General features: G+C 37.8%; 1 protein-coding gene across 1 annotated transcript in view; it reads left to right on the top strand.

Annotated features, from left to right (window-relative positions):
• Positions 1 to 27039, top strand: part of LOC139123893 (ubiquitin-conjugating enzyme E2 Z-like) — a 446060-nt gene that overhangs the window by 407847 nt on the left and 11174 nt on the right. The window lies entirely within an intron of this gene.

Raw genomic sequence — 27039 nt, 5'->3', positions numbered from 1 at the left:
AATATAGTTGCGTCGTCCATGGATTAACGTAACTAATTTATCATGAAATATTTATATACAGTTTTCTAAACACACTTAAATTGAAAATTGGGGTTTGAAGTTTCAAAATATCAATATTTAGCCCCTACAATAATAATCCAAATACTACGCACTCAACATCGGGTCAAAAATTTGACAACTTTTACCCTCTAAATACCACTTCCGTCGTGTTAACAGTTTGAGGATAAACACAATAAAGTTTCGAAAGGTATGATAATAAGATTTTGTTGTGGTTGTCATTTATGAAACGGCTTTGGGCGAAATTCACCATTCTGTCCGAAAACTATCACACTGAGTGTAGCACTTTGTTTAGAACGCTTACACAAGCCATGCACAAGCACAACACATACACACACACGTACTCAGTACATCCAAAGTGAAGGCCGCCATGATGGAAACGCCGATTCACGGGTCAAGTTTAAATGTCTGTAAGTTTGTATCCAGACCTTGAGCCAAACTGAAATTAAGTCTGAGCATTTCTAAAACCACGAAAAATCGATTGCAGGTCTTCTTTTGGGCGTAAATATCATTGCATGTATTTGCGGCATCGCTAGACTTGGGCCTTCAGTCGATCCCAAAAAAACAATCATATCGTTAAAATGACAGTTTCACAGCATAGAAATTCTAAAAAAATTACATGCGAATACTTTCCAACAGTATCATTCAATATGACCATAAAGTACCGGTAGATACGATAGCTTCTAATTTATAAAAAAAAAGGAAATAATAAAACAACCGAGAAGTGATCCATGCTTTGCATAGTCAGGCAATCACTGTAATTTTATCCAGATCACCAAATGGTAATGTACAGCAGTTTTTAAATCATGTAAAAAATTAAAAATAGGAACAATTATGGCCATTGATAAGACTTTGATGATTTTTTCATGACATGTTGTGCAACTTTTGTTCCAAGAACTCTATTTGTTGTTTGTGTCATAAAAAAAATTAAAAATAAACAGAAGTTTATTTATCCCTGTCTATAAAGAGAGGGATCAATTTATTTACCAGCATTCATGAAACATAAAGCTAATTATTTTTTAATTGAAGGACATACAACTTTCACAAAGGACCTGGAGTTTACTCTGCTCCTGGTCATTTTTATCTGAAGCTATAAAATTGGCAGAAAATGTGCTCAGCGGTTTATCTGTCGAGGAATTAAAGTGTATGTACAACAGCCGTGGCCAAACATGTGGATAATAAAGTACAAACGTTATTGAAAATAGGGTTTGTGCAATTTGTATATGAAATTGATTTGTTGGGTGTGGCTAAAAAAAATGCTTGTGGCTAAAATATTTTTATCAATTTAGCCACACTAACAGACTGTGGCTACAATGAAAAAATTCCTAGCACCAACACTGGGTAAAGACGCAAAAAGAACCATGGTATATTCGCCATATACCACAGTTGTCATTGGAGTGTGCTCTCAGCTTGAGGAAAAATCTGTCTTTGATGTTTCATGCCAGAATTTCAATATACTGTTATAATGTAATAGAAATATATCACACCAAGTGACGGTACACTGGTACCACTCGATTTTGACCAGTTCATTTCAAAAATGCATCGCTACATATTGTTCATGCATATATGTTGCGAACTGGTCATCATTGTATACAAATCATCAAGCCTGTCATGTTTTTATTTGGTGCAATATGAGGATAATATATTGTTAACCAATTGAATTCTGGATTAAAATAGACATACTGTATAATAAATTTATAAATCTTCAACTAATTAGGAGTCCATGCTAAACAATACTCATTGCAACGTAAGTGCATTTAAAGGTCCAGTCACTGTAAGTTTTACATGCAAACTAACAGCCAATAGAGCTCCTCTGTGTTATGTAAAGAATAACTAATAAGTACTTTGTGACACATGTGTTGATGAAGAAGGTGGAAATGTGTGATAGCTCATTTAAGGATGGCCTGACAAAAAATGGCAAAGATAACTGCAACAATACACATTGAAGATCAAATTATGATCCCCCTAGGAACCAAATATCAAAGCTATCAGACGAGTAGTTTTTGAAAAACAAATCTTTGACCAAAATTGGCAGAAATTCCTCCAAAATTACAAAATTGCAGAGTTCATCACATTTTCAATACACCACATAGGAATCTATATACAAAATATCAAAGATATCATAAAAGCTGCTTTTGAGACACAAATGTTTGACTAAAAATGGCTAAAATTGCCCCAAAATATACAAAATATAAAATAGTAGATTCCATCATAATTTGAATTTATCATATTTCGACCATCCCTATAAAGCTGTATACCAAATCACTGCTTTCAAACACGCAGCTTTGGTGAAATAAATTGTATGCCTATAATAAAAATTTGCATATTTGTTCACAATTTGAATAAATCTGAAAAAGGTTATTTCTATTGACCTAAATTTCAAATATCAATGCTGTCTGACCAGCAATTTGAATGTTTGTAAAAAACTGTGATGAAAAATGACAAAATTTGCCTTGAAAATACATATTTGCATATTTTATCACAATTTGAACAAATCTGAATAAGGTCATCCCTAGGGACATGAATATTAAAGCTGTCTGACCAGCTGTTAAGGAGAAGATTTATGCCAAAAATAGCAAAATTACCCTCAAAAATACAAATTTGCATATCTTATCACAATTTGAACAAAAATCTGATCAGAAGGTCATTCCACAGGACCTGTACTCCAAATATTAAAGGAATCAGACCAGCCGATTTTTCGAAGAAGTTTTGAATGTAAAAAGTTGATGGACACCAGAAAAAGTACACCAGGTGACAGACGACAGACGATGATTGATGGGCGCCGCCACACAACCACTTACAAGATAAGCTCTGCATCACTGAGATTGGAGCTAAAAACAGTATATGGATTTGTTCGGAAGCTGTACTGCAAAATGGCCACCACACGGCGAGCATTTTGGATAATCAAAATCACAAAATATTGCCTTTGAAACTTCAAAGAAAAGTCTCAGGCATATAAAATATAATACAATTTGACAAAGAAACCACTTACATTGGTAATAAATTGTGTTTTTTGTGCTTTAAAATATTTGCTCTGTGGAAAAATTGGACAATGGCTGCCATACATGTCATGCTTATTGGCGCTGCTAAATAGATTGACAATATATGATTATTCACAAAATACAAGAATTTACATCTGTGTACATCATACAGCAGAGGTATTGTCAAAGTTTGGTCCAATTTCACCAAAAAGAGTCAAAATTGAAGTGTTTTTAGGATGCCAATCACATATTGTTTTGTGCAATCACAAGCAGACTGTGAATGAACTTAGTGCATCCACTACGCAAAAGAATGAACCTTTAAAGCCCCAATAGCTGCAAATGAGTACTAAACCGATCTCAAAATATCCTGACTTTTCCTTGAGGGTTTTCTTTAAATAAAGATTGAAAAAGTGTATAAAACTGTCATTAGGGTCGAAATGGCATGTTAATTGAAAGAGTTTTAACATCATTTAAGATATCCCACCATTTTCAAAAATACCGCCAATGATACAGTGTTGCTCACATTTAATCAGAATTGGTACGTACTAGTATTGGTACAACAATGAATGTTGTTCTATCTGTTCAGTGCAGCAAATTTCTACGTTGACGTTATGACAGTGATTTCTACACAGTACAACAAGAAAAACAAGAATGACAAAAGCAAATAAGGTCTGCAGCTTAGGTACTGAAGGTTAACTTTAGAAACATGCATATCAACTTCTATATAGCAATGGGACATGCAGATCCATACATTAGCAAATGTCAACAAAAAATTAACCTACAAAGGCTTGACAAAAAGAAACGGTGGGAAAGTGGGGGAAAAATAATGTACAAAGGTACAAATTTATAAAGCATTGCGAATATGAATAAATGGTCATGACCATTTATTCATTTTTGTGAAGGAATCATTTATAATGTCTAAAACCGGTATCAAATAAATGCATGGTCAGCCTTTCAACATGTCAAACTATATAAGTAGTATATATCGTATCAAACAAAATTCATGAAATATGGCAGACTTTGTCCCTTTAAGGAGATTTTTACAATATTATTTTTGAGAAATTCTATGACCTTTGACCTGCCCTATACATCTGCAGCTAAACTGTGGCTATATCTTATCCTGCGGAAGAGTCAAAGACAGCTGGTGTCTAATGAACTATGACTGATATGGGCCACCGACCTTTGACCCTGAAATCATCCTGTACCTCACTAATAATGCACATCTATAATTATGGGTTAGCCAACAAAGGTAGAGGTCTGAAGTTTAGTGGACGGAGATGATTACATTAGCTAAGTTTTCTGCTGAAATGTACAACCAGGATGACCTTTGACCTCGATTCAACAAAGATAATGATAAATCAGTAACTACACGTTCTACACCATTGATAGTTATGGACATAAAGTAACCAATGGCGCAACATCCTGTATCTTATTAATTATGCAAATGTCTAATTCACGGCTGGCCAATATTGCTACAGGTCTGATTTTTGCTTGATGGCCCATCATGGACGGAAAATTTACTACAAAACATCACGTGACTAAGATGACCTTTGACATCAATTTAACATCTTTGCAAGTATATTACAAGTGCAACGGCCTTTATATTTGGTGGGATGATGCGTCACATTATGAATTAGTAAGTATTTGTCAAAAAAATATTGCTGTTCACAATGACACATACAGGGATGGCCAGTGTTTGTTGGGCATAAAAATTGGGGAGAGTCACTTTTCTCAGCATCATTTTGAAAAACTCGCCCTCCCTCCCTATAATTTTTTCCAGTCCCTTACCGGCCAGCACATGTTGAATTCGTAGGTAACCACTTCATGCCTACAGGGGCTTTAAATGTTGATTTAACTGGGTGCTATGCCTTGTGAGTTCGAATCCGACTGAAATCACCATATTGATGAATCGATAATGTGAATTAGAGTGAAAACGCATCTATTTCAAGCTTAAACTGCTAACTGTGACTCGTGAATTTAGGGACGCCATACGTGGCTTGCGGCACACGCCCCTGGCGCTTGAAAGGCTTAGGCCTCACCCTTTATATTGCATACAGTGTCCCCTTGCCTTGTATCGAACCACAAGTGATTGCGACGACCGTGCAAATCAAGCTGCAGTACTACAGTAGCTCAAGATTTTGAATGACGTTGCAGGATGCAAGTGGGTTGAACAGCAAATCCAGGCTTTTACTGTCCTAGCTAGACTTGCTCCAAGTCTGTAGGCATTTAAATATCAAAACAGAACAAACTACAGGAATGAACTTTGGTAGACTGTCACGCTAGGTGGTAGGCTGGTGCGTAGACCGTAGGGTGAACGCCTTGGCCCAACTGCTGTGCAGTGGCGAGATAAACCTGGCGACTAGACTAGACTGGGGAGAGTCTTCGTCTGACCGACCAACAAAACATCAACCCACTGTATTGCAAGTATTGAACGATGATAGCGTACACTCCCTACAAAATAACAGCCTGATTTAAACTGTAAGGTGTCATAATTTATGAGCTGAAAGGGGACTCACATACATTATGCGTCAGATGTCCATTTAGGTGACCGCGCCGACATCTTGGACACATCCCAGCATTGCAGACGATGACTAGGCCAAGGGAGAACACATCTCCGAAAGTTGGACGTGTAAATAATGACAAACTCAGTCATCTTTGGTCGTGTAGGTACATTACTATGCATCAACAATAGCTGAGTACTCCCTGGGAATATGTGAACGCTGCTGGCTGTCATCACAACGACTGCAGACAGACGTTGACTGATTCACGTTGTCGACTGACATTTGATATTCACAGCGCGCAGTCTGCGCAAGTCTTGATCACGTGACCAAGTTAACAGTTGCCATGACACACGGACGCGTTCATGGTGTCTCCACAGGCGCTCCTTGGCTGGGTAGTCTGCTAAATAGATCGATTTCGGCTCGATCTATCGATCCCGTCGTCGATACGCCCGCCGCCAACTGGAACCTAAATACTCACTAAATATTTAGGTTGCAGTGGAGGGCATATCGACGTCGGTATCGGTAGATCGAGCCGAAAATCGATCTATTTAGCAGACTACCCAGCTTAAGAGTGCCTGTGGGTGTCTCGATCCAGTTGACCACATTGTGAAAAGTAGTATTCAGTGTGCATGTGATGACATATCAATTATTGAAGTGACGCTTGATCACGTGACCAAGTTAAAAGTTGCCAAGACACACGTACGCGTTCATAGTGTCTCTATCCTGTTGACCACATTGTGAAAGGTAGCATTCACGTGTGTAGCTGTGGGTCCATAGCTGTGGTGTTTTCGGACGGGATCCTGCCTTTTACGGGCTGGTTTTGACTTTTTACGATTTTAACGCCGCCACCACAGCTATGGGAAAATGCGTAGAAAAGCGTCCATGTTACGCCCGACAGCACCCTTGTCGCAACTTTGTTCGGCGATATTTCGAAAAGTTTCCATCCAAACTACAAATTGCCAACACTCATCGACAACTTGGTTATTAGGAACTCACCACGACCAGAAATCCGCTTAAAATTCATTGAAATATCGCCGTTTTTCTAGTTTCAACCGACATGACTACCCGGAGACCGCCATTTTGCTGGCGTAAAACTTTTGTTCGAGGCTCTCTGCAGAACGTCACTACAGTGACGTAGCGGTGACCTCTCAACTTATAGAAAACAAACTGAGTATTTCATCGTGTGATATCGATGACCATCGTTTGTCCTATGAACATTGCCAGTCTCACATAACTGAAATCAAACTTTAACTTGGAAAAAAAATAGTTCAGTCCTTGGATCTGTGATTGTTTATGCGGCGCGGATGCCGGCTGTAATCTCTTAGTTTGTTTTTATAAGTTGAGAGGTCACCGCTACGTCACTGTAGTGACGTTCTGCAGAGAGCCTCGAACAACAGTTTTACGCCAGCAAAATGGCGGTCTCCGGGTAGTCATGTCGGTTGAAACTAGAAAAACGGCGATATTTCAATGAATTTTAAGCGGATTTCTGGTCGTGGTGAGTTCCTAATAACCAAGTTGTCGATGAGTGTTGGCAATTTGTAATTTGGATGGAAACTTTTCGAAATATCGCCGAACAAAGTTGCGACAAGGGTGCTGTCGGGCGTAACATGGACGCTTTTCTACGCATTTTCCCATAGCTGTGGTGGCGGCGGTTAAAATCGTAAAAAGTCAAAACCAGCCAGTAAAAGGCAGGAATCCCGTCCGAAAACACCACAGCTATGGACCCACAGCTATCACGTGTGTATGTGATGACATATTGAATTTGAAATGATTCTAACAAACTGTGATAAAATGGTGGATATAGGCATATACACAGTCGCTATGGTTCTATACACGGCAAGGCCTGCTGTAGGCTATGCCAACTTTTCTAATGGATAAGTGTTTAGGGGCCCTACGACTGAGAATTCGATGTCACTCCATAGGGCTGGGAACGAATACACTGGTATGTCTGGGGACGAATTACATAAAGTAGAAACTCAGAAATTTGAATACCATCACCGCCCCCCCCCCCCGCCTTAAGCCAACTATGATGAATTTGAGTAACGCGTTCCTCAGTGAAATTTTAAGAGACCCCCCCCCCCCCCCTTGAAAATTAAGAAAGCTATACACTATTTGTATTTGTATATTATACGGATACATTAAAGACATTTCAATCCTGGTTTACCCTGCTAGATTATCATCAGTTGCCTTTTGATGGTTGAAAAAAGTGAAACCAACAGAATGAAATTCAAAGTCACGACCATGTGAATATAAAATATCACCCTATAAACCAGTATTAAACCGTACAGTATTGTTTAATTTGGAAAGGCGTGGTTAAATGTCAAGTTGGTCACATTTTGACTGTATCAGCAACAAAAATCATACATAATGGATTTACACATACTGTACTTTGGTCATTTTTGCGTGGTTTTGTGTACTAAATTTATTTTTCTCTTCAAGTATTTATTTGCTGTATATTTAACATTTATAAGAGTAAAATATACATTGTCAAATGATTTTTTATATGCATAGAAATCATGTTATGCAATTTTTATTTATGGTGTCAAAATTTTGTTTCTGCAAGCAATATTGTGTTTATCAAAGATTACGAAAATGTGTGTCAAAGTGGACAGAGAAAATAGACAAGACACAGAAAACAAAAAAAATTAATGTACAGGTTAAATTTCCATTTGGTTGAAAGATACAAGAAATCTCTATCGTTTAAGTAGTTTTTGAACTATGCTAAATTATTTTCTAGCGATAAAAGATATCGAGGCAGTTAACTGTTACATTGTGGAATTATTTTTTTTATATTATCCTGGATAATCAGTAACCAATAGAATAGAGAGCAGACGTTTCTCATGCTTGATCAAAAAAGTATACATTTTTTTTCAGGAAATACCGAAAAATTACTCATTCAATGTATATATATATATATATATATATATATATATATATATATAATATATATATATATATATATATATATATATATATATATATGTATATATATATATATATATATATATATATATATATATATATATATATATATATATATATATATATATATATATATAATATATATAGTCTGTGTGCGTCTGTGTGTGGTGTGTGCGTGTATAATTGCACCATATTTTAATGTATAGTTTTTCACTCTTTTCTATTATTTTTTTTAATCATTTGATAACTGCACTGAATGCTTTATTACATTTCCTGCAAAAAAGGTGGAGAGCACTCCCCCTGGTAGTTTTTATCATTTTATTTTACTTTTTAATTTCAATTACTAATTCATTAGAGACAATTTTCTGTTTTACAACATCTCTGTCCTGTAATTCAATGTCATCATTCCTGTGCTCATGACAGAACAGGTCTGTGTTTTGTACAGGACGGATTGATGTACGCTGACTTCACTATTGAAATTTGCAAAGTTGTTCTTACTTTTTTTCAGGGAAAATGGTGTTTTGTGGTCGTATATTTAGCTTTTTTGACTCCTACCATTCTAGATGACTCGAATTAGATATTTTAGTGAAACAAGTCCTTATCGATTCGACTGCAATGCTTCACATCACTACATATCTTGCTCAACAGGTCTGGCTAAACCAAAAGACCAAAGTCCACATTCTTTCATTTTAATTGTGACCAGTAAGCAAAATGGCCTGTTCCTCTTTTTAACTCTGTGACAACGCCTACGAAAGTTACAGAAACACTGCTTCAGATGTTGAGCTTATCTTCGATGTTATTATAATTTTATTGGATGGGACGAGCGAGGAAGACACTAGAAGCATGTACTAAGTTTTAGAATACACAATGGCTACTATAGTCTATACGGACAGACCGACAAGGCGTGAATGGGGGTGGACCATTTGATATCTTGGGGGTCTGGAAGATTGATTAGGTAGCATTATTTTTGTACCTGATCCATTGTACATTTTTTCAACTCTCCACTTTTATTGTCAAGCCTTCTCTGGCTGATTTTTTTTTACATTTGCTTGGAATTTTTTCCCCCGAAAAATATTCCAGACCACGGGATACCAAATGTTCTATACCTTAGTCAACGGCCCTATGGATCTGACGTCACTAGTGCCTGTCGTATCATACACCAAACTTGTACAAATTCTCGATGCATGTCAGGTTCAACTATTCAGGCACCGAACGCATTGTTTGAAGATAAGCTTCTATAACATTTGTTGCCCTCACAGGGCAGTGAGATAGCGTAACAACACATGTAACCCACCTCTTGTATTTGTCCCAAGCTGTACTAGGACGCCATTATTACTTTGGTGTTAGTGTGTAGGCCTGAGTCTGCTCTGCTGCTCTGCTGATGTTCCGCAGTCTCAACACAAGCACAGTCGATGTTACATTGCACTGGTTGCCTCTGTGGAGAGACCGTTCCGTCAAAATGATATCCAAGTAATCCTAGTGGCCTACAAAGAGTCTTTCAGTAAATTTCCATCAACATACGCAACCTAAACCGGAATATTAATAGTTACTCTGTAGTACATGGTGAGTCAATGTGGTCAGATTGATAATGGAATTTGGTTAATTATTAATATACAACGACAAATAAACTGGGCGGCTGTAGGGACTGATAAGGGACCATTTCGTCTCGTCGCATGACCTGAACTGACCCTTTGCTACATCATGCAATCAGGACAACAATACTTTTAAATTGCCCAGGTTCTCAAGAATTATTACAGTTTTCCTGATCAATTTTAATAAACGGCCATTCATAGACACTCTCACAACCATTTGACCAATTTAATTTTTAAAAGAAAAAAATATTGCAACCTGAATACACTTAAATCTACAGAACTTTAAGTAAGCATACAAAAGTACAAAATGTCGGTTTTAAAAAGTAGTCATTTAGCTTGGAAGAAGAGCAAATATAACTAAAATAGTATCATTATTGGAATACATTCAAGTCATTTACCGATAAAGGCTACGCAGCTATACTGCTCACCTCTATTTTTCTTCAAAATCACGAAACTCCCTAGATTAAATTACCCAGACTGCACTTGTGGGCTCTCGTCTGGACGCGTACGCCCGGATGAGAACGGTAAGCCCAGTCTGCGTAACCGGAACCGAGATTGGGGTAACCCTGCAGGCCGCAATGCAATTTTGCCGGCTTCACACAGACGTCCATGCGCTGGGTAGTCTGCTAGATCGATCGACAATCTGCACAATCTATCGATCCCGTACTGGATCTGCCCTCCACTGCAACCTAAATACTCAGTGGCCGGCAGATTGAGCCTGAGTACGGAATCGATAGATCGAACACAAAATCGATCGCGCAGCAGCAGATCCATGCAGCGCACGGGCACCTGTGCGGCTTTACCGGGCTCGCTAAGCTTTATAATTCGGTTCAGAGCACTTACATGGCCGGGCCACCGTAGGGCGGTGAGAGGGGCCATTCAATGCATTGACTGTAATAGAAACATAAGAGGAATTCGACGCTAGCTCGGCAAATCTTTTTCGACGTGTCCTACGAAATCAGAGGACGAACAACAAACTTTTATGATAACAGAAGGACACGTTTTGCAAATATTCTACTTCCCCGTTGACAAATACTTTGCGACAATCACTACATCACGCATCGAACGCAAAACTAACCTTTACCTCACGGTATCGATTCGTTGCAACATAAGCTGAACTGTGTCATAATTCATTGAGTAAAGCCACACAGAAAACGCACTATATCGACAGCATAAATGCTGAACAAAAAAAAGACCAAACAAACAAATAAAACTGTAATCCTTTGATGTGTTTGCGAGTGTACATATATTAAATATGCTAAAAATTCATATTTTAGAATTAAATATTCTGAATATACAGGGCGTCAGAACATTCCTGTGCAATGTTTATCGAAGTGCAAAAGACACTAATTACAAATACCGATTACTTATATGTAATCACAGTGCACTGTTTGTATATAGGGGTCGGTGGAACTTGAGCAACAAATGGAATGTAAAAAGGACCCCCTCCAAATCAAATTTCTTAAATTTGATCCCCTCCAACCCATCAATTGTAAAATGTGCCCCCCCCCTCAAAAAATAAATAATAAATAAATAAATAAATAAATAAAATCATCACATTTGATTCATAAACTCTTCGCACCCTATAGCCCTGGCTGAATAATTAGGCCCTCCAAAAGTATTTGCAAGAAAAAGAGTTACCCACTCCAATTTCATGCACAAAAAACAGCGACCCTCCCTCAGATGTCACAGTCCGAGTCATAATATCTTAATTGAATTATTATTTCCCATTTGACCTTTGAACTTTCAAAGAATCCTTTTTGAACTTTATAAATAATCACTGGGTGAAATTCCAATAATTCGTAATGTAATAGGTTGTTTGGCTTAAATGAATGATTTCAGTTTGTCTGAGTTTATCGCACTTTTTTGTTTTTTTACGACATTACAATGGCCACCATAACGCTCCCAGCGACTGTGTTCTTTTGATATTTCTTCACTGCTAAGCTGTACCTATCATAATAGGATAGATGCGCAAGTCCACATATGATACTTTGTTATGTACATAAAGACAATGAGAAACTATTCAGAATGAATGGAATAGAGCAATGTCAAGAAAAGTTGATACCCCAAGAATGTGATCCATGAAATATGTCATATAACATTTGAAGTCACGTTACTGGACAACCAATAAAACCAAGAACATGTATACCTTATTGGAAGCCTTATTTAGCAAAACCACCGAGACTTGAGGATCATGCTATGCCTTTATTGCCATTCCAATTTCGTTTCGGTAGTATAGATATGTTTATCGTGTTTAAATATGAAATTTATTTCCACTGCGATTGGAACTACTTTAGAGAGTTAAGGTATAGACGTAAACAGCTGCAAACGGAACAAATAATTCTCAGAAACGTCAAGTTATAGTAATGATTTTACGTGTTTGCTAACAGTATTCTGCCTTTGAAATTCAGTGCAAGCACTATTTCACCCCCAATTAAAATAAACGAGTTAATTGAAGTTTTTGTAAGTATATACGAGCGACAGCTTTCATTTCCGTAGGCGTTTTGCGTGTGTTCTATATCGTACAGCTGAACGCCAACTTGCTTGACGACAAGTTTTAGTACCAAGATAGACAAATTACGCTGAAAATTGTCATCAATTATACACTAAAAGACACCATTATATATAATACACTATTACAGGGAAGGTGCCGTTACGTTACCGATTCGTACAGTGACTCTGAATTGCCCTAGCGTTCCGTAAAGTTTAGGTACTGTCACAGAATCCCACCTAGAGCAGATACGATAATCCATGGAAAGTCATACCGAGAATGTACAAGCTATGGTGTGTACAATGTCTTTATCAGGACTGCGATGACTGAAACGGCACTGAATGTCCCTATTCCATGTCACTTTTTCCGTTAGACAATCACATCTCGATGGATATTTTCTGACCAACGAAATACAGAACCAACAGCTTCGCTGATGTCTTTGGTGATAAGCCTGCGCAAGATGCGTGACGCACTATAACTTCAGTATCCAACTCAAGATTTAAAAATATCTGGCAGGCCACGTACCCTATACATAATAGGCACGCTACAGAACACGATTTAAAGTTTTCCTGCTACGCTGTATTCTTCTGTCTATGATTTTCCCCAAGTGTTACTTGAAATGCACACCTACGTTTGCCTGTATTGTTCAAATGTCATCATTTTATCGGGTCAGTTGCTTGATGAACCATCGCAAGTAGAAGCCGATAGAAACGCCAGCATAGTTTCTATATAACCTGTTCAACGTTATTTTCGCATGTCAACCGTTGTACATATCTTGTTAGGCAACTCGTCAGGACAAAATCCTTCAAAACCTTCACCTTCTCCAGAAAATGTCACATTCAATATCCTACACTTTTCATTGCCCTTAAAATAATACTTTGTTTGTTGGTTGTAACTTTTACTTCAGAGACAATAGAATCAGTCACATACTTTTTCATAATATTTAGATTGTCAAGACAGTGTCGGAAGTGTAAAATGCTGTGTTATTTTTTATTTTCAATTTCTTGTCCGGACCAAAACACAACAGTCTACAAAAGATATGCTGTCTACAATGTACAGACTGACTTACAAAGCTAAATACTGAGTATCGGAATACTATTTGGGTGTATAAAATAAATTGTTTACAATAACAACAAATACAATCAAAGAGCCACAAAACTTCTACTGGCTCTTTCACACTACTATAATGTTATGCGATGAATGACGGCATCTTTGTTACACTTATTTTCGTTACGGTAACCTGGAAAAATCTTCAAACAAAGATGGGAAACTATGGGACATTATCTAAACGACAGGAAAAAAGAGACTAAAATGTCGCGAACAAACACATGTATGAATATTTGTCGGCAACAACATATGTAATTTTTTGGGCTGGTAAGACTTAGAGATACTAGTTTGGCTGGCTTGAATTATTTTAGTGGTATGATTTGACTGTTTTAACTTTGCCGCTCATTTGCAATATGTAGTGTATCAAAGTAAGACGTTCTGAAATTATAAAACGACAACGGTGACGTTTTCGGGAATATAAGCTTGCGAGTTTTAAACACTGCGCGTATAACGGCATTTTGCTGTGCAGTGCATGAAACCGTAAACTGTACCAGGGTTTCAGTGAGTACTTTACACTTAGTGCTATACTGCATTGTCTTTGTTTCTATTTCTCTTATTACTCTTATATGGTCATATGGCACCCATATTACTACCTCCCGGCCCCTGCCAAAGTATCCGAAAGTCACTATTTTTAATTTGTGTTGATCCATCCGAAGAAACCCATGGCACGTAAGGAACCATATATGCCATGCATTGCTTCAGCTCCTACAGTAGCAGTCAACAATCCCTGATATTTGCATAAGTCTTTGAGGATATCAATAGTAACTGTTGCAATTGCATGGTGTCGGTCCTTTATTATTGAAACATTTTATCCGGAAGATTTTGGAAATGTAATTATCAAGCTACCGTCTTCCAAAGGCCATGAACCTGTAACATTTTGTATTTTTCCATAACTATTTTTGTACGTTCAATTTTGCCGTTCAAAGCATGACACTTACAGTGACACTTATCAACAATGTCAGTTTAAACATGTACAGGCTGAATACAGTGCGTCTAAGAGTAGTTGACGTTTCTAACAAAGGTAGTGAAAAATTCACAGTTAATGGCACTATGTCCAATCTCTCCTCCAAGTCGACAACAGAGAATGACCACACTTATCCACATCGTATCCTTGTAGCCAGACTATAGTGATAAAGACAACAGACTAAGTTGAATCACTGACATCTCGTGTTCTATTTCTCGGTGTTTAAGGAGTGCCCTAAGCGATTGGCTGGAGAAGTTTTGTGGAACCCTTCGGGAGGGGTTACACGGTATACTGCACCCATACCATCTCGATGACTTTTTCCTATACTATTGCAGAGACTACCATCCTGAAACATAAATCGAAAATAATCACGAATTTCTGCAGAGGAAAAATGCCGAGGGATGACCGAGAATGACAGTAGATTACTGATTTTAAAGATCTTATTTCAATAGTGGAGACAACAACATTCTGGCGATGATTTCCATCAGAGATCCATTTACTACAGGGTCATCTTGTAATTTATTGTCATTGTAATTTTATTACTCAAAGTCAGTGAATCCATAAATCGATTTTCATGCGTTTAGTAAAGTGCGTTAAATATAAGTAAATAAGTAGACAAATAAATAAATAAATAAATAAATAAATAAATAAATAAATAAATAAATAAATAAATAAATATTTATTTATTTATTATTTTATTTATCCTCAAGCACATTGCTCCAGCCGCGGCTGGAGCAATGTGCTTGAGATAAAGTTTTACCGGGATTTATTATCCATTCGCGTCAAGCGACATTTTTATACCAGGGACACTTTACATCCTCAAAAACAGATATGCCGTGAAAAAATTTAAAGTACGACACATTTTCATATTTTTTCTTGGCAACCGTGTCCCGGAATGCATGCGTATGTCCCTCACACGAATATTGGCTCTACCTATAACTCAATGGTGCAACCCCGGGTATATGGTTCCGTTCACGGTCCCTCCACAAAATCGTGCTCCGTTGCATGGCACGACACTTGAGGCAAAGTCCCTTTTCTTGTTGAAGAGTACCAGATAAGAGATATTTTGCGGAACAACCATGGATACCTAGCCTTTTCCTGTGAATGACCACCCAAACAGATTGACGTCAGTCAGTGGCATTAATAAAGCCTGATCTGAAGGATGCAGTAGGCCTACGGTACTCAAGTTTGCATAGTGTACGAAAACAAACTAACATGGTACGCATTGGTACGTGTAAAAAAACTGTATGCAAAAACAAAGACCCTTGTATTGAGCGTCACTCTCGCTCCACTGAGTGGATAGAGGAACAGTGGACAAAACTGAACCAGAAAAGCAAGCGCCTTCCAGACCTGACCTGACCTCAAATGACCTCTATTACCCATAGCCCCATGCTTTGTATGCAAACATACAACATGGCGGCGGCCGGCGGCCGCGTCTCCCAGATTGTTTCATCGTCCGCTCGCACGGCTAGTTAGCCAGACAGGGAGTCTTCCACTAACCACGGTGGTTTTCGGGAAGCATCCAGCTGCCCGGAGCGGAGACCTTGGAAAGCGAAGATGGGATTGTTCCAGACCACAGTCCCTCTGGTGGGACTGTGTTGAGACCGTGACGGTTCTGCATCCTTACCGCAACTGCTAGGTACATGGCTAATTTCCTGACGGGCAGTGACGGGCAGTGATTTGTAGGACCCCATGTATCAACGATTTTCAGTCAACGACGCATCGATAGCCCTGGAAGGGAAGTCGTAAACTTACATTACGGACGAGGAATTTACACGAGATAGATGTTGACTTGAGCTTCGGCGTCGTCTAGGCTAAGCCTAGATACTGCTGTACACTGATATACTATTTACACATAGATAGGGCTGCGGCCATTCGAGTTACATTATAGTTTACACAATCCGTCTTAGATATTGTTCAAGGCATGAAGGGAACTGAGTATACTGCACACCTGAGATAATTGAATTGCATTCGTTGACCTTGGCCGTCGAGAACAGGTCAGCTGTGAAGCAGCCCACTCCTTTTGATGTGTCAGGACTTCTGACGTGCGTGTTGGCTTTGTTGTTGTTGTTGTTGTTATTGTTGTTGTTTTTTTTGGCGACCTGTAACGCTGTCATGTGACACCTGGGTTGTGTTTTTCCTTCAAGGAGGTACCTCCCTGCTTTCCCCATGGAAGTAGATGTAAAACTACCTCCATGCTCGCCCTGTGGAGCATGAAGGTAGCCCAACACAGCACTGTGACAACTACCAGAAAGTCCACAGGTGTTCAGAGTGTTGAGTGTGCTACTTTGGCTACTCGGCTTCCAGAGGACCTCTTGTAGTGTTCATCAGTTAGTGTGCAATAAGTGATATGTCAAAACGTTATCTTGCTGATAGACACCATTCTAGGGAGGCCACAAGAGAAAGTCATACAGCAATGCACCACAACATGTACAGTACTCCCTAGTTTACAATTGTATCTGCATATTTTAACAAAGTTTACAAATTGCAAGGGTCGAATTTTTCATCTCCTTGATTAACATTTGTAGGCCTTCATATAGTCAAATAGCATAATAGCAAAATAGTCTGAAGAGCATTATTTGTTTTCATCAGTTTAATGCAGTCCACGCATAACTTAAAAGTCCAAATGTAGCCAATGGTGTTAAAATAAAGTATTCGGAAGTGTAACAGTTTCACTGGAAAGCATTTACTAGTATTCTCCACTTCATCATAACAGAGGCAATGCTGCAATTCCCTTTACATCTCTTTCCCTGATGTTTGAAATTTAATCACACTCTTGGTGTTTTTCTTCCAGTTTATTGAAAAAGAAATCAGAATTTTGGACAAGTGGGAGTCTGCAGAAAGAGTTGTATCACATCAACTTTTCAAGAAAATGGGCAATGCTGTATCCCCAGGTATAAATAGACCAACAGGTGAGAAATGTGTCTAAACCCTTTTAAACAACCTTTGTCTTGATATATACAGTATATTTCCAATAGTTGACAAGTTGTTGATGATAGACAATCAGAGAAGTAGAGGAAATCACAAACCTGTTAATTCCCTCAATGGTTAACCCCTTTTACCACCATGGTTTGGTCCAAACCTATTGTTATCAAAGGTGATTGTGGACCTGCAAACTGGGAATGGGGACAAGTGGGTTAAAAGAAACTTTGACAGGAAAATTGTTCTGGGTCTGATTAAATATGAGCATCTGCAATTTGTGTGTTTGTGTGTGACATTCACTTCTGATAATTAATGATTGTTAACTTTTGCTTATCACAGTTAAATACATTATCCTTGGCATTCAAGAGTAAAATCAAGCGGCCATTGAAATTTTGGGTTAAAACAGTAAAGTGTCTCAAATTTACTTTGAAATGTTAAATACTAGGTACAGAAATGGATGCAAGGTTTGGTTTAAGAGCTGCATCATCTGTGATAAATTTGCCAGGATTTTTGTCCCGTTCGTAAAATACAATTTCTTGTTCTTGTCATAACTTGTCCTCACAACCTGTATGTGTGTAATAGCCAATGCAATTATTGACAATTACATTATAGCTTTGTCAATACTAGTGAATGTTGTGACGTCCTACCCTCAGATTATTACTGATAATGTATCCGATTACATCCAGCATTGTGGCCCCAGATGTTTTCTATCGTACGTCAACAAATTAACAGGCATCGCCAAGCGCCAATTCAAATTTTGTTTTCCATGTACTTTCAGAAATGTTCCACAATAAAATAATGGCAATAATGTGCCCCCTCCCGGCCCATAGCTTCACCTCGTTCATTACGGTACATCGTGTAAAGTTTGCTTTCATCCGTTATGGTCAGACAGGGGTACATCATTGCTTAAATGAATTCAAGTCCAGACTGGCATTAATTTATCAACAAAAACATTGAATATTAAACTCTGTGTGTTGTGTTAACAAGACTAATACTTTATATGTCAGCTTACTTTAGGAGGAGGCTGAGAAAAATAAACTTGTTTTCTGGAACAAAAGTAAAAATTTGTTAAAAGTGATAGGTAGTGTATCTTGTAATGTACAGGAAAATGCGAATTTTCTGTTTCACAACACAAGAGAGTGAAACTGAAAGTTTCTCTGCAGGTTTTAACCTGTTCATCCCTATTTCCCTGTACACAGATCCACATTCCCCACTGAAAACAATATGTGTGGGTCAAACCATTATGGTGACGGGGTTAAAACAAGTCAACAGAAAGCCGTAGACCTGCCACCCTCAGGGCTGATGTGATGAACCACTGACTGAATAGTGTTCTTGTTGATGCAAATGAATTCTACACATTACATGCATAAGTATGGTTATTTTTAGACTTCCTAAACTTGACCCGAAAAGTTCAAAAAATTAATATATATTGAAGAGAGCAAAATGATTGACAGTAAAAGTAATACACATGGAGAGGTTGAAAGTCTGTCCCAATGTTGCATGTTGCCTTAATTCACTGTAATTTCTTGATAGTCTACTGATGTAGAAATCAATGAAGGTACTTTGAATCATCATCAGTGCGCCCTCTAGGCGACATTGACATTCCACAGACTTAATCAATTTCTCTCTTTTACAGTGTTGCAGCCAGTACGCACCCTTGTGACAATGTCCCCAAAGCAGAACGTATTGTACCGCATTATCGTGTTGTGAGGGTCGCGTCGAGTGGTGGCCATTGTTTTGCGTGATTATTTTGAGGCACATATTTTTGTACTGTCGGAGCAATGACTAGAAGCAATTGAAACGCTGCCCTTGATATTACAAAGTGCTTGTAGTCCGACTGAGTTCTGATTGGCCGAGATACAGTATACAGCTGCAATTACTGAATTCCAGCATAGCTTGGATTTTGTTTTTTGAAACAAATTTGTTACAAAACTGATACAAAATTTGATTGACAGCTGACGCCAAAATGTGCAAAATGTTCCAAAAAATAAATGGTAGAGGGCCACAGTGTCGCCAGGTTTAAAAATCCTGGCTACAACACTGCTGTTACATGATAATGTGACACTCCACTGACTGAATCAAGTTGTCTCTGATACATGACATATCACATGTACAGGTATTGAGTGGATGCAAAGAAATCCACAGAAATTCATAAATAGACTCAAAGAGTTAGTGAGTTAGAGGGCACAATGGTAACCATTCATTTGTCATCAAACTGATCAGGGGATCAGAAACTGAATATGATTTACGGTTTTCAACAAAACTGACATGTCTGTTGGTGTCTTGAATGATCCCGTACAGAAATGTACACACTCTGCTCTGATGTTTTAAAGTTCATGTAGCTTTATGTGAAGTAGACTCACAGGGAACTTGGACTGCTGACAAAATAAAATATTCACTGTATCTATTTTCCTGAAATAAATATCCATGTTCCTGTTAAGGTAGAACGCACCTCGGGACAGACATTCGTACTCTCAAACTTTTACAATTCTCTCTTATATCCTACATGTGGGGGTTCATTTTAAAGCTCTTGGTGAAAGGAAACTTTTCACCGGCTTAGTTTTTTGAAATTCGAAATTTTTTATTTTTCTCCATAGAGTTAACACTGGGATGGCGGCCATTTTGAATTTCTAATATCGGTAAATCTTGGGTAATTTGTTTCTCTAGTACCAAAATTTGACCCCCTATTTTTATTCTTGATTTTGAAAGAGAATGATTGAAAGATCCCTTGAGGAAAGTTAGATTAAAAGTTTAAGTCTTTCACTTTCGAGGCGCATATTACCTTAAAATAAACATAAATATGATAATATACATGTACAGCAAAAATCTACTCAACATTATCATGACTTTACAACCTGTCTTAACTTTGAATGTACATCGCATTGTGATCTGCCAATAATGGGTTGGGTGTTTCAGGCATACTGTACTAGTTTCTAAACCACAAAACTTTGACATTGAAAATCACTGATTTTACATCTTTAGGGAGATTTCCGTGAAATGACAGAACAGTGAGAACAAGGAACATCATTGCACCAAACTTGACATCTTTGCCAAAGACCATTGAAATGAAGTATATTTTTTATCAAAACACAGAATGTTTAGGTGCATATGTAGATTGAATTGTATCCCTTGTATAATGTAGAGGTGATTGTTTACATGGCTGGTCACTTACTGTAAAGGCGGCTCCAAATACATGTACCATGGTGGTGTTGTATTGTTTATGGGGGTAGCCTCAGCCTTTATGGTGTTAGCAGATTCATGTGTATCATTTGATGTTGACAACAACAAAAACTTTGAAATTTATTTTCAACACGATAAATACCATACATTCTGTTCTATGTACACAAATAGCAACAACACATTGACAAAAAGTAGATAGGAGCAAAAATTGCCTTCGGTAGGTTGAGAATTACCATTTTGGCGTTATGTGTAATCAATATAATGTATGTTGATGTTAAGTCTATATATTTGTATTTTAATTTTAACAGAATATGGCAGAACGTGTGCAGATTTCTTCTCCACTGTTGCATACATGAAAGAGATTGACGGAATTTGATGTGGTGGTTTGCCTGTCAATTGGTATGCAGTCAGGTGAGGGAACTCCAGGTCTCCACAGGTATTGTCTACTTGTTCACTTTCAACAGAGGATTTATTTTGGTTTATTTTTTTGTGTGTTTGTGTCACCACTGAAAGAGAAAAACAGACTTTGGATATCTGCTCTGTTTTGTGTATATATACTCAATACACGTACACTCTGAAGTCTAAGACATACATATAATATCGCATAACAAATCATGACTTTATTAGCCAACTATCATGTACATTACATCATTGGGGACAGCGCCACCACAGGTAAGACATGAGCAATTCAACTTTCCACCCTCATGTCTCCATGAACTTGGAACACTCTATCAACAAACAAAAAATGTCCTTGGAAGCAAAACATTTAGACTAATTGTGGAACATGAAATTGCAAATTTAAGACTCAAATTTTACACTTGTAATTTGCCAACGCTATGGTGTGAAACGTTCAAAACTAAACACCAAAACAAGAGCATTTTGAAACTTAGACTTGCAGCAAATGATTTTCGTGTAACAACAATGAACACCGATGTCAGCTTTCAATATCACAACAAGAATGCTGAGTAACCAGTGTACTGGTACATGCACAGTCACTCCACAAAGACAGTGGTACAAGTAGATGTTTGCCCTGGACTCACTGGCAGAATGTAGGTCGGGCTACACTGTACTTTCACAGTAAGTCGCCAAATGCCCTAGTGGTTGGGAGGGCATCAGGCACCCATGTCTTAAGTACATTCAGCCCGCCCCACGTTCCGCCCATGAGTCCAGGGCTATGCACATATACCGGTACACTTAGACCACCGCATGCTTCTCCACGATTCAAAGCCATGCACTGCTGTACCCCTTTCTGATACACAGATGTGTTATGTAAAACTTGAAAGCATGTTTTCTCATCTTTGAATCATCTAAAACACATCAATGAAAGCTAAAATTATATTCATGAACAATACATTGAAAAAGGACATGTATCAAACCCCTGGGGACAGAAATTCAGGCTTTCAAATTTTATCAATTCTCCACTGACTTACCACTTTTGGAGGCTCATTTTAAAGCTCTTGATAAAAGAAAAGTTGTCACTGTCTAAGTTTTTTAAAATCGAAAAATTTTATATTTACCCGTAGAGTTAACACCGTGATGGCAGCAATTTTGAATTTCAAAAATCAGGAAATCTTAGGTAATTTGTCTCTGTGGTACCAAAGTTTGCACACTGACCCGTGACACAATTTCTTGCTTTGGTGAGAGAATGGTTGAAAGTTTCACTGAGGAAAGTTGGAGCAAAAGTTGAAGCCTTTAACTTTTGAGGCGCATATTACTTGAATGAGACTGTATCAATATAAGAATATTTACATTTTAATATTTGGTTCTTGAATCTAAAGGTAGTGGCTATCTTCTTTAAGAAATTGGGGTGGATATTAAAACAGTAGATTAATCTGTCAGAGTTCTGTCTCGAGACAAATATGAGAAAAACACTCTGACGGTTTTGTCCCTTTACTGAAAGCGATTTTCAAACACAATTATAATGATGTGTCAATATTGTAATATCTGAACAATCATATTTATTTTCTAGCTTTGATTCAGATGAACTGAAGCAGATGTTTTTAGAGCCAAGCATCAAAGATGATATGGTTGCCAGTCTTGGAGTAAGTGAAACTTGAAGTGGTTCTGATTAACTAGTAGGTAAGGTTTATCACATTTCCATTGACCCATTCATCAGCATGGTTTGACCCAACCCCATTGCACTGCTACATGCAGTCATGTCAGTGTAAGAAGATCATAACTGACATTGACCCATTCATCAGCATGGTTTGACCCAACCCCATTGCACTGCTACATGCAGTCATGTCAGTGTAAGAAGATCATAACTGACATTGACCCATTCATCAGCATGGTTTGACCCAACCCCATTGCACTGCTACATGCAGTCATGTCAGTGTGAGAAGATCATAACTGACGTTGACCCATTCATCAGCATGGTTTGACCCAACCCCATTGCACTGCTACATGCAGTCATGTCAGTGTAAGAAGATCATAACTGACATTTTTTGATGAAACTGACTGAGAATAACTTACATGGGCTAGATTTCAAAACCAAGTGAAATCTTTGCCCAAGACCACTGTTGAGCATTTATTGGTCCATGTTTCACATTCATGTTATGACTGCTACTATTACAAAATGACACAACAGTTTGTACATATGACCCTTTTGTACTATGATGATGTACAGAGCAATGGATGGGATAAGGGTTATCCACACTCATAAGGTAGATTGTGCCTCAATTTGGACTGCTACAGTTTTACAATACTTTGCTGACATGCTACTTGTGAGGACTCAATTTTAAACTTGTCAGGAAAATAAAGTATTCACCTTGATTTTGTAAAATCAAATATTTTATTTTCCCCTGGATTTAAAGGGTTAGTAGCTGTAACTTTTGATAATTTTCTTTCATGTTTGTTTTTTAATGCCAAAAGAAACTACATTTGTTTTTTTTTTCTCTACTCCCCAAAGCATATTGAGATTCAAAGTATTCAGCTTGTACTCTGCATGTACTGTATTTTTTTGTCAACAATATTAATTCTAGTCTTATCAGAATTCAAATGTCAACAATAACAGTGCATTTCACATTTATAGACGCTGTGTTGACAAGCTAGATTGTGATTCAAGATGCTTTTGAGTAGGACAACAAAAAAACTTGAGTTAACATTGAAAACAAAAACTGAAAAAAGTCATCAAACGTTACAGCTACTGTGCATTTATCATAAGGATAGCTTCCATTTGAATTTAAGGAGTGTTAATGAGATGATCATACAGTACAGGTTTGAGGTCAGGAAGTAATCCTTTGACATCTTAATATTGTTACATTTTACTTAGTTTGTTCCATCACTACACAAATTTGCATGTGACGCCTGTATTTATTTATTACTGATGATTGGAAAGAGAATCTTTACAGTTTCCTGGAGGCAAATTTGGAGGAAAAATTAAAATAGTTTTGTTCTTTCAGGTTCAAACAATGTACTGACATTATGTGATATTCTTCCAAAGTGACTTTTCACAGTATTAACTTTGCACTGAAATAATAACCATGAAGCTGTGTCAAATTTTGTGTTTACACTGTTTAAACAAACTGACCAATTACAGAAAACATTTAATGCAAACTCCATGCAAGCAGACCAATCACAGACAACATCAAAAGCAAACTCCATGCAAACTGACCAATTACAGACAGCATTAAAGGCAAATACCATGCAAACTGACCAATCATAGACAACATTGAAGGCAAACTCCATGCAAACTGACCAATCACAGACAACATTAAAGGCACACTCCATGCAAACAGACCAATCACAGACAACATTAAAGCCAACTCCATGCAAGCAGACCAATCACAGACAACTTCAAAAGCAAACTCCATGCAAACTGACCAATCACAGACAACATTAAAGCCACACTCCATGCAAACAGACCAATCACAGACAACATCAAAAGCAAACTCCATGCAAACTGACCAATCACAGACAACATTAAAGGCACACTCCATGCAAACAGACCAATAACAGAAAACATTAAAGGCAAACTCCATGCAAACAGACCAATCACAGACAACATTTAAGGCACACTCCATGCAAACAGACCAATCACAGACAACATTAAAGGCAAACTCCATGCAAACAGACCAATCACAGACAACTTGAAAAGCAAACTCCATGCAAACTGACCAATCACAGACAACATTAAAGGCAAACTCCATGCAAACTGACCAATCACAGACAACATTAAAGGCACACTCCATGCAAACTGACCAATCACAGACAACATTAAAGGCACAACTCCATGCAAACAGACCAATCACAGACAACTTGAAAAGCAAACTCCATGCAAACTGACCAATCACAGACAACATTAAAGGCACAACTCCATGCAAACAGACCAATCACAGACAACATTAAAGGCAAACTCCATGCAAACAGACCAATCACAGACAACATTGAAGGCACACTCCACGCAAACAGACCAATCACAGACAATATTAAAGGCAAACTCCATGCAAACAGACCAATCACAGACAACTTTAAAGGCAAACTCCATGCAAACTGACCAATCACAGACAACATTAAGGGCACACTCCATGCGACCAATAACAGAAAACATTAAAGGCAAACTCTATGCAAACAGACCAATCACAGACAACATTTAAGGCACACTCCATGCAAACTGACCAATCACATACAATATTAAAGGCAAACTCCATGCAAACAGACCAATCACAGACAACATTTAAGGCACACTCCATGCAAACAGACCAATCACAGACAACTTGAAAAGCAAACTCCATGCAAACTGACCAATCACAGACAATATTAAAGGCAAACTCCATGCAAACAGACCAATCACAGACAACATTTAAGGCAAACTCCATGCAAACAGACCAATCACAGACAACTTGAAAAGAAAACTCCATGCAAACTGACCAATCACAGACAACATTAAAGGCAAACTCCATGCAAACAGACCAATCACAGACAACATTAAAGGCAAACTCCATGCAAACAGACCAATCACAGACAACTTGAAAAGCAAACTCCATGCAAACTGACCAATCACAGACAACATTAAAGGCAAACTCCATGCAAACAGACCAATCACAGACAACATTAAAGGCAAACTCCATGCAAACAGACCAATCACAGACAACATTAAAAGCAAATGCCATGCAAACTGACCAATCACAGACAAATTGAAAAGCAAACTCCATGCAAACAGACTAATCACAGAAAACATTAAAGGCACACTCTGTGCAAAAAGACCAATAACAGACAACATTAAAGGCAAACTCCATGCAAACTGACCAATCACAGACAACATGAAAGGCAAACTCCATGCAAACAGACCAATTACAGACAACATTAAAAGCAAATGCCATGCAAACTGACCAATCACAGACAACATTAAAGGCAAACTCCATGCAGCCGCTAAATTTTGCTTTTTAATTTCACTTGCAAGACATGAAGACCACGGCAGTCAAGAAGGTGGTGATTACGTTACCAATGGGAGTCAATCAGACTGGATGTGCTTGCTTTATAACACTGGTGATGGGCCCCTGCATCTGAATAAATCTATGATCTGTGTTGCTCTTGATACCAAAGGTAAACATTAATGCTTGAAGTCTCTGTTTTTTTTCAGTGTCTTCTTTGCATTTAGAAATGACAGTGGTGTGATCTATTCCTTAACCCTTTCACCCCCCACCCCCCATTTCCCTTTGTAGAGGTCCAACTTTACCATAGAAAACAATAGGATTGATACAAACCATGGTGGTGAAAGGGTTAAGCAGGATGAACACCAATACTTGGCTGGTTCACAAAGTGTAATGTATGTTTGAGGTGCATTGTTGTTGACGACTGAATTCAAATCTTGACTGAAAGTCAGCATTTAACAATAGCAATGCAGCTTATGAATGCACAGATTGTATTGATAAGCTGAGTACAAGTCTTAGTTTAGTTTATACATGCCAAGGAACTGTGGTTGATACAGAACAAAATACTGCAAAAAAGTTTAATACTAAAAGTTATTGATTGGTGTTAAAAGGCAAGTTGCTTTAATTTGCAATGATTTTTTTCCCTAATTTTTTTAATCAACTGCATTTGCTTGTTCAGCTCTCAAATTGCCTTTCATTACACAATGTTGAACTTGACAAGTAAATTTTATTCCAGAGTAGAAATCAAACATAAACAATAACAGTAGACAGTGGGTTGACAAGCAAAGGAAATGGTGTTTCAACATGTTTTGGAGAGTAGAAGAAAAACTTGCAATTGATATATGAATAAAAGATTAGTGAAAACATGACAAAAGTTACAGCTACTGGCTGCATCTACTTAAAACACAGCCATTTTGATATTGTCCCATGATTCAATAGACTCTGTATGA

The sequence above is a fragment of the Ptychodera flava genome, assembly GCF_041260155.1.
Source record: "Ptychodera flava strain L36383 chromosome 23 unlocalized genomic scaffold, AS_Pfla_20210202 Scaffold_23__1_contigs__length_28996876_pilon, whole genome shotgun sequence".
NCBI classification, from domain to species: domain Eukaryota; kingdom Metazoa; phylum Hemichordata; class Enteropneusta; family Ptychoderidae; genus Ptychodera; species Ptychodera flava.
Note: the sequence above shows the minus strand (reverse complement) of the source record. Positions and strands in the feature narration are given on the sequence as shown.